The following is an 8,109-nucleotide window of genomic DNA, read 5'->3' on the forward strand; positions in this document are numbered from 1 at the left end:
ATATCCGTGCTGAAATTTAAACTTATTCAAGGTTCGTTTGGCCTTTTTATACACTAATTGAGTTTCCTAGGCATTTAATGTCCATAATTCAAATCTGAACTACAAATACATGCTCCAGTTCACCAAAATGGCTAGAAAAAAAATATACATTTGTCCTTGGGTGCATGTTTAGGTCTCATGCCAGGAATGGGAACGGATTACAACTGTACCGGTGTCCTGGCTCGTCCTCAAACATTTCAAATCTCAGTTTTTAAGTCCCCATAAATCCTAAACTCACCAGAAAGTCATCAAAGGTGGCATGGTGTCACGTCATGGCACACATATGTCATGGTAAAAACATTGCCAATTTGGGCCAAGCTTTATTACAAACCTCTTACAAATCGGAGCCTGTCGCAAGAACCCTCGTGGTTTCGATAAGGAAACATGTCCCCTTGTGGGCCAAACGATAATCACTCCCTCTTCTAGCCTCGTATTTGCTTGTACACGCGACACAGAACAACTAGAGATTTTCACCGAACTTTGAAATTATTCAGGGTTCGTTTGACCTTTTTATTAATTAATTGAGTTTTCTAGGCATTTAGTGTGCATCATTAAAATACGAACTACAAATACATGCTCTAGTGCACCAAAATGGCTAGAAAAAAACATACATGTTTCCTTGGGGTGCATGTTTAGGTCCCATGGAACGAATGGGAATGAATTCAACCGTCTCGCCATCCTGGCTAGGCCACAAACATTGTGAATCTCGGTTTTTAAATGTCTATAAATCCATAACTCACCAGGAAATCATGAAACTTGGCATGGTGTCACTACATGGTACATATAATTGTCCAATTTGGGCAAAGCTATATTACAAGCTTTTTACAAACCGGAGCATGTCACAACCCTCGTGGCTCCGGTAGGGAAACATGCCCCTCTTGTGGGCGAAACGATAATTGCTTCTTCTCGCCTTGAACTTTGTTTTATACAGGCAACATAGAATAACAGGAGTGTCGAGCTGAAATTTGAAACTGCTCAGGGTTCGTTTGGCCATTGTATATATATTACTAATTACTAAGTTTTGTATGCATTTAATGTAGTCCATAATTCAAATTTGAACTACAACCACATGCTCAAGTGAAGAAAAATGGGTGGGAAATCGTACATGTGTCATTGGGTGCATGTTTAGGTCTCGTTTAAGGAATGAGAATGAAGTACAAACTTCTCGTCGTCCTGAAACAATGAGAATCTCGGTTTTTAAATCCCAGTAAATCAAAAAAGTCACCCAAAAAACATGAAACTTGGCATGGTTTCATGACATGGAACATATATGCCGTGGTAAAAAAATCGTCCAGTTTGAGAAGAGGCGCACACATTAGTAGCCAACGAAGTCCTTTTTGAAACAAAAGGCTGACACGTTAATATCGCAAACAGTTGTATTATATTAACTATGTCGAAATTTAACCATACTCGATGGCGTGCATGCAACTGTTTGATTAGATGGGACGAGCGCGAGAAGTCCGCCGTGCAGGCTCGACGGGACGCGTGCGAGCAGTCCGCCGCGCAGGCTCAACGAGACGCGTGTATCCTGTACACCTCGTAGGCTCGACAGGACACATGTGAGCAGCAAGGCCGCCCATGCTCACCGGAAGCGAGCTCTTTGACCTCCATGCACCAGCCGCCACCCGCCTCGCTCACAACTTCTCCATTAATGGGTTAATTAAAGCACCTGAATGGAGGGTGTTTGCTTGTGATCCCATGACAGCATTTGTTCGTGTTTTAAACTCGTATTCCGCCCTAATTTAATTGCCACATAGGGGAACGGATAATACGACCACAAATAAAATGGCAACGGATAGTACGACAACAAATTTACAATGGCGCAGATAATAATTGTCTTACATATTCCGGATAATTTAAAATGCCACATGCGGCAAAGCCTGGAAGACACGGGGGCAAGAGAAGAAGGAAATTGCAGACAACGATCTGGGTCGCTACTGTCTCTACTCGTTGATGGATCGCCGGACGGCGAAATCCTCCAGCTCCTTTTTCAATTTCTCACGACTTTGCTTGAAAGCAGCCATGGATTCCTCCACCTCCTGCTTGCGTTCGATCCGGAACTTCCTCAAGCCACCCATCAGTTCCTCAACGACCGCTTTCAATGTCATCTCCGAGGCACTACTCTTCTCATGGAGTATCTTCCAGCCGGCGGCCTCCTCCTCCTTCTCGGCGACCAACTTGAGGAGCTTTGCATTGTCATCCATGAGTTGCTCGACGAGGCTGGTCGCCTTGTCAACCGAGGCATCGCTGATCTTGAGCAGCTTCATCAAGCTGTCGACCAGCTCCTGCTGCGTAGTGACGCCAGCGAGAATGTCGTTGTCGCCGGCGATGGACTTCAGGAACGCCGGCTTGTTGTGATGGCCGACGCCGCGAATGCACTTGTGAGAGCCCTCGCGTGCCCGTGAGAGCTCGTTCGAGGGCTCTGCAGCGCACCAGGCTCTGCTGCGGCTGCGGCTTCGCGGCGAGACCTCTCTAGTGCTTCCGCGGCCTTGATCTTTGCTACCTGGTTATATGTCCACCCTAAACTCCTCCTACCGGTCATGGCAGAACGACTTGACAGAAAAAACAGTTTTGTGGGTGATGAGGAGAGGAACTGTGAAGTAATTTTTGAGTGGGTAGTTTTTATAGCCCGGTGCTAAGTGTGAACACATATTAGTTTGATAGGTGTGAACAGATTTTCAATTACTTATTGCGTTGTAATCAACAATGTGACGATAAACAAGGTCAAAATTTATTGATGGCAGAAGGTTGACCACGTGGTTGCTCGCTGTTGAGGCAGCCGCGACGCGCTGTGCTCTGGCGTCCCTGCACGCGCTCTGCTCACCATTGAGGCAAAGTTACAATGGCAACGGTTAATAATTCTTAATAATTGTCTCACATATTCAGGATAATTTAAAATGTCAAATGCGGCAAGACCCAGAACACTCACGACCTACATATGCATACAATTATAATAAAAATATAAGCTAAAAGGCTGAGCTGGCGGCCTTCCGACGATGGTCTTCTCGGACTCCATGATCAGCATAGCACCCTTCCGGCCGTTCACTCCGAGTGTCCCGACCCGCCTCCACCTACGGAGCTGCTGGCGCTGATGGGAGGCTCTTGGGGCTGCTGGGCCACTTCCAGAAGAGCTTGACAGCATGCAATCGTGCGCATGGCAACTCCACAGAACCGCTCCATTTCCATGCCTCTGGCCTGGTAGCAAATTCTGTCGATCACGTTGGCGATGTTCTACTTCGTCGGGGACGTCACCTCTGCCAAGGATGCGCTCGAGCTTGGCCACCACATCATCGGGATCGAGGTTGACACAGTCGCCGCGGGCAATGATGAAGCCGCAGGCTGCCTTTGTCTTGACTGAATCGCATAGGTCCTCTGCCCATTCCTTGGGGGTCATCAGACTCTCGATGAGCACTGGCGACGGCGGTTCTTCGGGTGGGTCGTCGATCATGCCACCGAGCAGCTCTGGATCTTTTGCACGGTGGATGGCAAACTGCTCATCACACCTCCTCTGCAATATGTCGATTGTGCTCCCAAGGACTATGACGCCGATATCGCTGCTGATGGGCCATGGTGCCTGCACCGGCCGATGAAGCTCTTGCTCCCCGACCTGCTCCAGCTCGTTCTCCTCGCCGAAGATGTAATGCAGGTAGGCGTCGACGTCGAAGCTTTGGTCGTTGCCTGGCATGCTTGGAATAACTAATGGTAGATGGGTGAGGACTAGATCTTCGCAGAGTGTCGCGGCGGTGCATTGCCGCCTGGGTTATATGCAGCAAGCCGTTAGCTGGTGGCGGGAAACCGGTGAGGGAATAGGCGTGGATTTTACAATTCACCCATGTGGAGTGCAGGAAGCATTCGCTGGAGCGCGAGAAGACTAAGCGGAGCACACACACAACCCGAATACCGTATCCGGTGCCACATTTTATTTATCACACAAGTGTTAACATAAGGAAATACATGTGTAACTTACTAATCATCGCACACGGGTACTCGCAGACGCATCGTGTGCGATACTCCTAGCCACCGCAAGCAACTAGTTTGCATTTTTCAAAGTTTTTTGTACGCACTAAATCGCACACAAACTAACTGTATTAACCATCTGTGTTGTAAATTCTCATCGCAAACAGTTCATCCGAGTCGGCTGTCTGCCACGTATCACACACATCTTGTTAAGTTGAACCGTTTCTATTGCGTTCGCTAATCGAAAATAGTTCATCCGAGTGAACCGTATGCCCTATATCACACACACCTTGATCTGGCTAACCGTTTATGTTGCACTCCCTAATAGCAAACGGTTCATCGGAGCAAACTATATGTCGTATATCACACACACATTGATATGGCTGCCCATTTCTGTTGTTCTGCCTCATCGCAAACAGTTCGAACGGGTTAGCCGTGTGCCCTACATCACACACACAACTAAAATCTGAACCGTGTTTGATGCGTCCTCCATCGCAAATGTTTTGCACCTTTTTTGACGGTTATTGTACACCACCGTTTGCGATTATGGCATCGCACACAGTTTCGTCGAAGGGTCTCTGTTCGTAGTGTCGCGTTAGCAGCATCCTGCAGTAGTGTGTCTTTCAAAATATCAACGCTAAAGAAAGTTATCCCTACAAAATCATATAGTCTTGTCATGCTCTGTCTTCTTAACACAAAGTATTTATCATGCACAACCCCGATGACAAGACGAGCAATTGGTTCATACTTTTTAACGCGCTTTGGCCTTTTCAACCCTCACGCAATACATGAGCGCAAGCCATGGATATAGCACTACAGGTGGAATAGAGTATAATGATAGGGGTAAATATAAAAAAGATAAAAACATATAGAAAGTCTCACATTGATGCGGCTAACCAACGGGCTATGGAGATGCCCATCAATTGATATCAATGTGAGGAGTAGGGATTGCCATGCAACGAATTACTAAGAGCTATAAGTGTATGAAAGCTCAATATGAAAACTAAGTGGGCGTGCATCTAATCCTATAATGATAAATTCCCACTAGTATATGAAAGTGACAACATAGGAGACTCTCCATATGAAAAACATGGTGCTACTTTGAAGCACAAGTGTGGTAAAGGATACTAACAATGCCCCTTCTCTCTTTGTTTTTTTTCTTTTTTTCTATTTCTTTTTTCCTTTTCTATTTTTCTCTCTCATTGTCCGGAGTCTCATCCCGACTTGTGGGGGAATCATAGTCTCCATCATCCTTTCCTCACTGGGGCACTGCTCTAAAAATGAATAATGATGATCATCACACTTCTATTTACTTATAACTCAAAAGAAATAAAAATTACAACTCAATACCTATGACAAAGTATGACTCTATATGAATGCCTCTGGCATGTACCAGTGATAACCCACAAGTATAGGGGATGACAACAGTTTTCGAGGGTAGAGTATTCAACCCAAATTTATTGATTCGACACAAGGGGAGCCAAAGAATATTCTCAAGTATTAGCAGCTGAGTTGTCAATTCAACCACACCTGGAAAATTAATATCTGGAGCAAAGTATTTAGTAGCAAAGTAACATGATAGTAGTGGTAACGATAGCAAAAGGTAACGGTAACAAAATTAATGTTTTTGGTATTTTGTAGTGATGATAGCAATAGCAACCGAAAAGTAAATAAGCAAAGAACAATATATGGAAAGCTCGTAGGCAATGGATCAGTGATGGGGAATTATGCCGGATGCGGTTCATCATGTAACAGTCATAACCTAGGGTGACACAGAACTAGCTCCAATTCATCAATGTATTGTAGGCATGTATTCCGAATATAGTCATACGTGCTTATGGAAAAGAACTTGCATGACATCTTTTGTCCTACCCTCCCGTGGCAGCGGGTCCTAGCAGAAACTAAGGGATATTAAGGCCTCCTTTTAATAGAGTACCTGACCAAAGCATTAACACATAGTGAATACATGAACTCCTCAAACTACAGTCATCACCGGTAAGTATCCCGATTATTGTCACTTCGGGGTTAACGGATCATAACACATGATAGGTGACTATAGACTTGCAAGATAGGATTAAGAGCTCTCATATATTGATGAAAACATAATAGGTGCAGATCTGAAATCATGGCACTCGGGCCCTAGTGACAAGCATTAAGCATAGCAAAGTCACAGCAACATCAATCTCAGAACATAGTGGATACTAGGGATCAAACCCTAACAAAACTAACTCGATTACATGATAAATCTCATCCAACCCATCACCATCCAGCAAGCCTACGATGGAATTACTCACGCACGGCGGTGAGCATCATGAAATTGGTGATGGAGGATGGTTGATGATGACGATGGCGACGGATTCCCCTCTCTGGAGCCCCGAACGGACTCCAGATCAGCCCTCCTGAGAGGTTTTAGGGTTGGGCGGCGGCTCCGTATCATAAAACGCGATGAATCCTTCTATCTTATTTTTTTCTCTGCGAAAGCAAATATATAGAGTTGGAGTTGAGGTCGGAGGAGCTCCAGGGGGCCCACGAGGTAGGGTGGCGCGCCCTAGGGGGGCAGGCGCGCCCCCACCCTCGTGGCTAGGGTGTGGGCCCCCTGGTCTTCATCTTTTGCAAGGATTTTTTATTATTTCTGAAAAGATATTCCGTGAAGTTTCAGGTCATTCCGAGAACTTTTGTTTCTGCACATAAATAACACCATGGCAATTCTGCTGAAAACAACGTCAGTTCGGGTCAGTTTAATTCAAATCATGCAAGTTAGAGTCCAAAGCAAGGGCAGAAGTGTTTGGAAAAGTAGATACGATGGAGACGTATCAACTCCCCCAAGCTTAAACATTTGCTTGTCCTCAAGCAATTCAGTTGACAAACTAAAAGTGATAAAGAAAAACTTTTACAAACTCTGTTTGGTCTTGTTGTTGTAAATATGTAAAGCCAGCATTCAAGGTTTCAGCAAAGATTATGAACTAACCATATTCACAATAACGCATAGGTCTCATGTTTACTCATATCAATGGCATAATCAACTAGCGAGCAATAATAATGAATCTTGGATGACAACACTTTCTCAAAACAATCATAATATGATATAACAAGATGGTATCTCGCTAGCCCTTTCTGAGACCGCAAAACATAAATGCAGAGCACCTTTAAAGATCAAGGACTGACTAGACATTGTAATTCATGGTAAAAGAGATCCAGTCAAGTCATACTAAATGTAAACTAACAGTAATGAATGCAAATGACAGCGGTGCTCTCCAGCTAGTGCTTTTTAATAAGAGGATGATGACTCAACATGAAAGTAAATAGATAGGCCCTTCGCAGAGGGAAGCAGAGATTTGTAGAGGTGCCAGAGCTTGGTTTTGAAATAGAGGTGAATAATATTTTGAGCGGTATACTTTCATTGTCAACATAACAACCAAGAGATGGCGATATCTTCCATGCTACACACATTATAGGCGGTTCCCAAACAAAATGGTAAAGTTTATACCCCCCTCCACCAACAAGCATCAATCCATGGCTTGCTCGAAACAATGAGTGCCTCCAACTAACAAGAGTCCCAAGGGGAGTTTTGTTTGCAATTATTTTGATTTGATTTGCATAAAGCATGGGACTGGGCATCCCGGTGACCAGCCCTTTTCTCGTGAGTGAGGAGCGGAGTCCACTCCTCTTGAGAATAACCCGCCTAACATGGAAGATACGGACAGCCCTAGTTGATACATGAGCTATTCGAGTATACAAAACAGGATATTTATTTGAAGGTTTAGAGTTTGGCACATACAAATTTACTTGGAACGGCAGGTAGATACCATATATAGGTAGGTATGGTGGACTCATATGGAATAACTTTGGGGTTTATGGAGTTGGATGCACAAGCAGTATTCCCACTTAGTATAGGTGAAGGCTAGCAAAAGACTGGGAAGCGACCAGCTAGAGAGCGACAACAGTCATGAACATGCATTAAAATTAATCAACACCGAATGCAAGCATGAGTAGGATATAATCCACCATGAACATAAATATCGTGAAGGCTATGTTGATTTTGTTTCAACTACATGCGTGAACATGTGCCAAGTCAAGTCACCTTAAATCATTCAGAGGAGGATACCACCCTAT

Source organism: Triticum urartu, chromosome 7A (genome assembly GCF_056163025.1).
Source record: "Triticum urartu cultivar PI428250 chromosome 7A, HENAU_Tu73, whole genome shotgun sequence".
In the NCBI taxonomy this organism is placed as follows: Eukaryota; Viridiplantae; Streptophyta; class Magnoliopsida; order Poales; family Poaceae; genus Triticum; species Triticum urartu.